This window comes from Molothrus ater, chromosome 10, assembly GCF_012460135.2.
Source record: "Molothrus ater isolate BHLD 08-10-18 breed brown headed cowbird chromosome 10, BPBGC_Mater_1.1, whole genome shotgun sequence".
In the NCBI taxonomy this organism is placed as follows: domain Eukaryota; kingdom Metazoa; phylum Chordata; class Aves; order Passeriformes; family Icteridae; genus Molothrus; species Molothrus ater.
In genome coordinates, this window is record NC_050487.2 from 6,332,495 (window position 1) to 6,341,618 (window position 9,124).

A 9,124-nucleotide genomic window follows, 5' to 3' on the forward strand; every position below is an offset into this window, starting at 1 on the left:
CCACATTGCCCTCTGTGTTCACTTAGAGTTGCCCATGTGAAACTAATTAAGGAGTTCCACCTGTATCTTTTAGTTCCTTGTTCGCTTCCTGAATCCCCCCCACTCTTTCCAGCCCAACACATAATGAGTGTACACACAAAATACAGGAATTTGGGTCTTGACTCCAAATACTCATTTAGCACTTGAGGTTCTCACCAAGCAGCTCATTCCCCACTTGGCACTGTTCCTACATGGCCCAGGTACAGCCCGTGTGGGTGCATCTCCATGTTACCACACAGACCTACAATGCCCTTCTGCCTCCCAGCAAACACTCAGTAGCCATCTCTGGACTGTAATTCCTTGCACACATTGAATCCCCAACCTGACTTCACTCCAAGGCACAGCATCTTCATTCTCAGCACCAACCTGCTGTTACATTGCTTGTAAAATGCCCAATTCCCTCTTCAATTTACTGCCAGGAACACCTTCTGTGCTGAACCAAGCCAACAGACTGAAATAGCATCCAGAAAATTCCCACCATGTCCACATCCTCATACACACCTCCCTGTATCACATCCTCTGCCAAACTCTGAGCACACTGTGTCTGTCCTGCACACTCCCAACCCCTTCCAGCTCACTCTCATGCTGCTCTGGCTCTTAGGCAAGGAATTTAGTTGCCACCCAACAGCCAGAGTTTTACCAGTCTCGTCTAATTTCTGGGATACGCTCCTTTGAGGTATCATCCACAGCCTGGGATTCAGTAGTAGGGTTCCAGGCCAAACCTCAATATCCCCATCCAGAGCATTAACCTGCACTATTCTGTCACTCACTGATGGAGCTAAATGAGTAGCTCTGGATTCCACCTAAGAACAATTGCAATCCTAGCAAGACAGATAATATAAACTCTCTAGAACTACAAAGAATTATTACTCTTGAAAATTATGGTAATAATAGAATATGAAACTGCAAGAGTAGCAAAACTGACCAGGTCATACCTTTCAAACCAGAGGAAGGCCATAGTGCTTTGCCCCATTATTGCTGGTTGATCTGCTGAGTTTCACTTTTTTTCTGTCCAGACCCTTGAGTTCATTTCTAATAGTGCAGTCCAAGCACCAGATAGAATTTTTCTTGCCTCTGTTGGTCATTTGTTCCAGTCTGTCAGCATCACCATCCTGCAGGAGGAGTCCTGCTGTCTCAGGAGGGTGGGTTAGGGCCTCAGCTGTTTGTGACCACTGTGGCAAGTGGGGTGGTGACAGTAACTGTGAGGGGTTGAGTGCCCCCCCAGCTCTGCAGCCTCCCTGCCCTAGGGCTTGGCTCAGCCCTAATGTGCTGCACCTGTGCAGCACCATCAGGTGCTGAGAAACAGCCAGGTGGGGAAAAGTTCCACTTGAGCCTTCTCTGCCGTGCCTTAGGAGCTCCTTTCAAGCGTGAGAGCTGCCCTTTTGCTGCTCCCCGACTCTGTGTCTGCCCTGCTGGCTGCCTGCTTTGCCCTTGGACCTGCTCCTTGCTGCAGATGGCTGCTCCTCAGGGGCTCACCCTGCTCTGCTCTCCTCACTCAGGTACCGTGGGACTCCCTCTTGTAGTTGCTACCCCTGCCCTGCCTGCCTTGCTCCTACCTCCCTGGCTCAGCTTTCCCCTGCAGTGGCCACTTTTGCTGCTCCCTCATGCTAACAGCCTTGTGGAACTGGTCTCCCTCCCTGGCCAGTGGTAGGTGCTTAACTTTGAACAAGCACTGAAACACTCAATAAACCATTGAGTAAATCCCCTTTCACTGGAAAACAAGGGTGGAATAGGAATGTTATTTCATTTTCTAGTTCCTATCAATACTCTGTGTTTGGGAAAAAAGAGACTCCTTGTTGAAACTAGGTGAGAGTACTGCTTATTAACTCTGCAAACACAGATACCTGTGTTAATGGCCCAGGTCCTTGGGTGATAGTTTTTGTTTCTTTCCTACTTGAACAGAATCAACATTTAGATCTCAGTGAACAGTCCTTTGTAAATGCATAATAAAGAACATGAGGTGTTCAGCTAGCTCTGCTGTGGAAGTGGTGCATCCTAAAGTGTCTGATAACTGCAGCACTGCATCTTTAAGGGAAAGGTATCAACTGAGCAGGAAAAAAATACAGGCCAGCATATACAGTGCCTCTGAAAACTTGGATGTGAATAAAATGGTGGAGTTTTGTTGTTGTTTTGTTAGGGAATTTGGTTTTTCCCTCAGCAGGCTGCCAATGGCAAGCTTGTTTCTAATTGCTTGTTTGACTTGATGTAGGCTTCCTTCTGTGTCACTGCACTTTGAGTGTCATAAGGAAAGGCAGGGTAAGACCAGAGGGATTGTCACAGTTCCAACAACACAGCATTTTCTGGGCTGATGCTATTAATGAATTAACAAAACAAACAGGTGATAACTGCAGAAGAAGGGAACAAGAAGCATCCCCCCAGAGCCTCTAAGAAAGACACAAACTGACTTTGGCCAGAGAGCAGCCAGAGGAGCTCGGGATGGCTTTGGTCACAGCTTTGCAAAGCCTGTGGCCCTTTGTAAAGTGACCCCTGGCTACTGCTCACCCTTGTTATCATCCCAACAAGACACAGCTGCAGAGACTGCTCCTGCAGTACAAGCTGCATCAATTCCCTTGTTTGGGCCTTTTTCATTTGCCTTGAATTTGTCTCATAGGATTGTCCTTTTAGTTTTGTAAGTCCCAAATATTCCAGGGGGTGTCCAACCATGCCATGCCTTTGGAATGCTGGCAAAGCAGAGCATACTGATACTCCCAGTCCATTGTTTTTGCCTCCCTTTTATATTCATGAACAAACCGTAGACTTCACCACTATAACAAATTTTCTCCTTAGTGTTCAAAAGTATTCTTTTATGTTATTCCAGAGTGGCTACACTTTTTAGAAACATATTCCAGTTGCTTACTAACCTCTTACCAACATCCCTCTCTGAGAATTGCTGGTTTTGTTTTGAGAGGTTCACACCCACAACACCAGGGACCCCGTTTTATATTTTTTATTGATTATAGGAGTGGTTGCAATCAATGGCCCTTTCATTCAAGTTCACCTCCACATATGACAAAGCCAATTTCTGATTTCTGCTTTTTTATTTGGGTCTGTTTTTTGCAAGCAGCTTTTTTTTTTTTTTTTTTTTTGGAGGGAATGAAACAAAACAAAAACGGCATCTCCATTATCATTCTTGAGACCTGGAATAGTGCAGTACAGTTTGTGTCTTTACTGGTAGGAGGAATTCCCTGTTCTAAGCCAGAACATATCTGTTATTGGACATTGGAATAGTCAATGCTGTACAGTTTTATAGCAGTGCCTGTTAGACCCACCAGTTCTTTGTAACTGTGTGTGGGGTTTTGTTTGTTTGGTGTTCTTTGGTATTTTTTAACTATCTACTGCTTTCAGAAACACCCAGCAAATAAACAGGAATCTGTTTGTGGTTTGGATTCCCAAGGACCTGAGAAGGAATATTCCCCAACAATTTTAAGGTCCTTGGATCTCAGTACAAACCCCACCCACTATGTCACTATTGTTAAGGGGTTTGCTTATTGTTCTCCACAAGCCAGTCCCCCACAATTAATTTACTTCATTTGGGGTATATATTTGAAGGGAATTTTCATAGGATGAATTTGTAGGGCATCTCCTCCAGCATTTATTGTTCAGTACAGCTTTCTCTTTCAGTTCTCCCAGCCCTTCCCCAATTTGAACCAGGCTAGTGGGGGTAGCTGCAATAGCTTTTCTCCAGCTGTGTGAGCATGTCTGGCCTAATAATTGTTCTATTTGAATCAGCATCAAGTACATTGTGCATATCATATTAGATCTTTGGTAATCAAATTCCTCCTCTTGTTATTAAACTGTATAAGCAGAAGCTGAGGTACATCTGTGCATCTCTGAAGTTCACAGAAGGTGAGCTCAAATCCTTTTTCAGTTATCTTTGCCTTATAGTTGTACTTACATGAACCATGTGAGTGAACTTTATATTGCAGCTAATGAAAAAAACCTGTTTAGCTTACCTTTCAAAAGTGTCACAACACAGATTCCCAATATGCATGTCAGAAGCATAGAAGGAGGGATTGATAGAGCTCACAGCAGTCCAGCTCCTCACTGAAGCTGTTCATGTTTTTCTGATGTTGCTAAACAAAAAAATTAAAGTTCCTCTCTGGATATAGAGCTGTAAGTCCAAAGACAGCTGTTGCTTGTTTAGGCTGGGGGTTCTTGTTGGTTTCCATGTGCCAGGAGGATCCTGTGCCCTCTGTCAGTCCAGTGCAGTTCCACTCTACTCCTGCTGTAGCTCTTACACCTGTTTGCCAGCTCAGCTTTGGGAGGGGCGTGTGGGCAAGTTCTGCATTTGCATAAATGAATTGGCAGAATTGAGCTGGCTGTTCACTTTTACTTCCAGGAGCATCATGCTCTCTGTGAGGTTGAGAAGGGCTACAGAAACTCACACAGGGAGCCCCTCATTCAAAAACAAAACCAGAAAAAATTAGCTTACTGGTTTGTTTTACTGTTAGAACTTAAGCAGGGATATTCTGGCCCTTCTCTTTTGGCGCTTACCTGTAAGTGGACAGAAGAGCTGCTGGAAAACACTGGCTTTACTTGTTTCCTGAACTGCCTTGTTCCCAATCTGGACAAATTACTGTGACTTCCTAAAGGTGACTTCTTAGATCCATATGTCCTCTGTGCACCTCTTTTTTGAGTAGAGCATTTCTGGTGTCCTCTAGTGAGAAGTCTTGTGCCTGATGACAGAGAGATGGTTAAGCCCTGTGGTGCTTTTCCTTATTCTGAAGGTGTAAGACTACAACTACATCTTTCAACAGGTCCTTTGTAGTGACCCCCTGACACACACTTCATCTTCACTCTGAGGTGTTCTGACAGGCTTTTTCTGAGAAACCAGTACAGACTGATTATTTCACTGTATCAAACAAAGAATATGAAGTTCTCCCTTTAACAATGTGATACAAGTACTTGATAGTTGGTTAAAATATGGAATTGATAGAATATCTTGCTGAGACAATCTCACATTGTACAGCATGTCTGATGTAATCACAGCAGTCTCTGCTGGCCTTAGTATCTATAAATCCAGTTTTGGAGGAGATCTGCTCCTTTGCTGAGTGCCCAGCTCATCTCTGATGTGGGTTGTGAGTCTGGTCTAAACCTGTGCTTCCAGGAGTGCGGGAGCTTTGTCAGAACAGGACTCTCACTTTGGAACAGCCCAGAGCAAACAGAGATGATCTGGGATTAGCACTAAATAGTTGAGCTGATTCTGAGCCAAACTGCTAATGCAGAAATACTGGTTCAACTCTGCATGTACTCCAGTTTAATTTGGGTTTAAGGATTATCCTACCCTACATACAACAAGAATGTGCCTCTTACACACCTGAGTTACCCCTCTGATTTAAACACATCAGCTGACTTTGACCTTGGGTGGTGCCCTACAAATTGATAATGGAACTGGGTATTATTACCCACTTCTGTTTACCAAAACCAAGCACAAATTACTATTTGACTAAATATAGAAAAATTGAATATCAGGAGACTGTTTTCTCATGGTTTAAAGTCCTCTTGTACCTGGATTTGGCCTCAAATACTTGCTTCTCTTTCACTGATTTGCATTAAGGGGACTTCTTGAGAAACTGCCTGGAGAATTTTCAGTTTCTGATGCATCCTTGTGACAATCTCTAGTTTGACAATTCTAACAATACTGGACTGTATGAATGACTGTCAGAACTAGTCTAGTATCCTGCTTCCAAAAGCAGGCAGTGACAAATATGTAGGGAACAGTAATAATACTGTAAGCATACAGTGATATTTTCTGGCATAGTCTTCCAGCAATTTGTGTCTTGGGGACCTACAGAGAGACTAGCAGCTCCTTTCATTTTGTATTCCTAGGGAGATTCCTTCTCCATTTGTGTGTCCAGGACCTTTTGACTCTTTGGCCACTATTGAAAATGGAGCTGATGCTTTTGCAGGGGTATTGTGAACTTGTTCCTTTTGTGAACAGACATGTATTCTTGGGGTTTGGTTTTCCCCAGTGCATCTTAACATCCACTTGAATTACATTTCTCTCTGAGCTCTGTGAGGTGAATTCCTTTTAATCTAATGACAACTTAGTTTCAAGAGCTCCTAATCAGAAACATTCTCAAAGGCCTCTGGAAATCTGAGTTTTTATATGAACAGGATCTCCATTTTATGTCTTTGACTTCACTAAATAAAGGCACTAGATGTGCATGGCAGGAGTCTCGATACAAAATCTCTGCCAAGTGCTCCCCAGTATGTCCTGTTTATGTGTTTGCTAATACTGGGTTTTGTAGGTTGGGTTGGTGGACTTTTTGGCATATTGCTTCATAATTCTTATTGGACTTACAGGTTTAATGTTTTCTTAGGTCCCTTAATGCCTGTCTTTAAAAACTGACATTGCACTAGCCACTGCCATAGAAGCTTTTAGCAAGAGACTTTAAATTTAAGCAAGTTATCTCTGAAGGGCCTTGTAACACTGAGGTGAAAACAGTTTGGTCCTGAAGGATTTGTTCTGTAACTTAATCTTCTACTCTTTGGGGGTGAAACAGGACCTTACGTCCAGTAAACATTCAAGTAAAAGCCCAGGAAAAACAGGCTTTTTAGCTTGAAAATATTTTCAAGTTCCTTTGCACTGGATTCAGATAAAACAAACCAAAAATAATTATTATTATTTCTGTTGGATAGTCTGAACAATCCCTTTAATCTTGGCTTGTTTTACTGCCAGAATCTCTGGCGTGCTTCTTCTTCTCAGGTATTTGAAAAAGAATTTCCTAGTTTTCATACTTCCAGCAAGTTGCTCCTAAAAGTATTTTTTGGGCTCTTCACCGTGTTTTTTAACATGTAACCTGCAATTCTTGACCATTCTGTCTCCCCTTCTACTCTTCTATTGGGCAGAACTTCAACTATCCAAAGAATGCCCTTTTGCCTCTGCTGGCTCCCCTTGCCATGCCCTTGCCTTCCAGGATGGGGGCTTTTTGAAACCCCTTTGTTCCCAGAATGCAGATTCCAAACCTCTTTTGCACGTGACCCATGTTCTGAGTAGTGGTTATTTTAATTTCTGAAATTGCAGAGTTGCTCTTTTGAGTGTATTTTTAATGAAGAAGCTATTGCTGGCAGCCTGAGTGATGCTGAACCCACCCGAGGGGGATAGTGGAGACTTTTGCTTCAAATATCTGTGGTGTGATTTCTGCCTGAGCTGTTTTGTGACCAGGAGAAGCTTCCTGAGTGGGGAGGGTGAAATGCCTGTTTGGCTGCTGTCAAGGAGCAGCTATCTCACAGATAGGTCAGGAATGCAGCTGGCATCCTGCCACTACTCTGGCTGGGGGCTGAAACAGCCTCCTGCTCAGCAGTGTGTGGGCTGAGCTACTTGGTCCCTTTCTTGTCCTGATCTTCACTGCCAAGAGCTCCCCAGGCCTTTGTGCCTGCAGGCAGGGCTCAGGGAGGGGCTCCAGTAGTGGGGGTGTTTGAGTCAGCAGCTGTTGAGCCAGTTTGTCACATTCTGGGGGACCAGACAGGATGACCCCAAGTGGGTGGCGAGAGCTGGCAGGTGTTGCAGTGATGCCACCGTTATTTTTGAAAGGTCATGGAGACCAGGGGGATCCCTGATGGCTGGGGAAAGCCTGGGGTTACTCCCATCTACAAAAGGCCTGGGACTGTCAGTTTGGTCTGGGAGGAAAGCCATGGCACAAGGGTTCTTGGCTGCCTTTTGTGGTCACATGGAGAAGAGAAGGTGATTTGGAATAGCCAGCGTAGATTAACCAGGAATAAATCCTGTGAGCAACCTCAGTGCCTTCTGGTGACAAAGGGAGGGTCTGTGGTGAGGGAAGAGCAGTGTATGTGAGGTGTCTTACCCTGGGTGAGGTTTCTGACAAGATCTCCTGCCATACAGCTGTGTCTAGGGGTGAGGAGGGGCAGCATGGTGGTGAAGGGCTGGAGCACTTGCCCCAGAAGGAGAGGCTGAGGAACTGGGCTTTATCTTTGTTGGCCTGGAGTGGACACTGGGGACATCCCTAGCAGCTGCTTTCTGGTACTGGAGAGCCTGTGGCTGTCACCTCACTAACCCCTCCTGGCTGAAGTGCACAGGCAGGGCACAAGAGGCAGCTGTCCTAAACTGAAACAAGGCAGGTTGCCACTGAGTAGAATGGGCTGGGGGGAATCAGTTCCCCATGGAGCCAGTCAGGCACTGGAACTCTGACTGAGAAAGGTGTGCCAGCCTCTGGCCTTGCAGACTTTTAAGATCCAGCTGACAAAATGGTATGAATTCGGTGCTGAGTCTGTTCTGAGTAGGACGCTGGACTGGAGCCTGAGAACCTTTTCAAAATGAATTATCGTACAGCAGCTTGTACATGCTATGTAATCCAAGAATTTCCGTTCTTGGAGATTCCTCAGACCTGTGGTATCTACAGGGCCATGCTCGTGCATTTCATGTGTGGTATGTGCACACTTAGGCAATACTCACCTCGCCCTACTTGGAACCGGCGGTGGTTTGTTGGTGGTCGGTGTCGGAGGTGGCCTACAGGGGTAACAAATGATCTGCTGCACAGATGGCTGCGCCTGCACACTGAGGAACTGCCTGGGAGGCGATGACATCAGATCTCTGGATTGCGGGTACACTGCAGCTCGGGCACTCGCTGTGCGCGCTGCGTATTCCCCGCACATCCCGACCCACTCCCTTCTTAAGGGGTCTCGATTTGCCTCATCAGTCCGAAAGCGTGCCGTGAAAAGAGCCAGTGCCTCTTCATAGGAGGCGCACGGAATCGGTGCTGGTGTGTCACAGGGACTGTTTCCTAACAAATACTTTCTGGCATTTGAAACAAAGAGAGGACAGCTAATCTTGCGAGCTGACACCTCTGCTTGCCTTCCCCGCTTCTGAAGCGCCACAAATCTCTCCGCCACGCAGGAAAGGGGGAAAAGCTGATGCATTTTCCCGCTGGTCTCTGCGCACAGACAACAGCGATGAACAATCTGGCCGCGGAGGGCTGGGCTCGTTCAGCGGCCTGCGCCGGGCCCGGTGCTGCAGCGGCCCTGCCCGAGCCTCCCGGAGCCCTGTGCCCCGCACCGCCCCTGCCGTAGCCGGGACACCCGGGCGGCGGAGCGGGAGCGGGGCCGGGGCGGGGCGGGCGCGCAG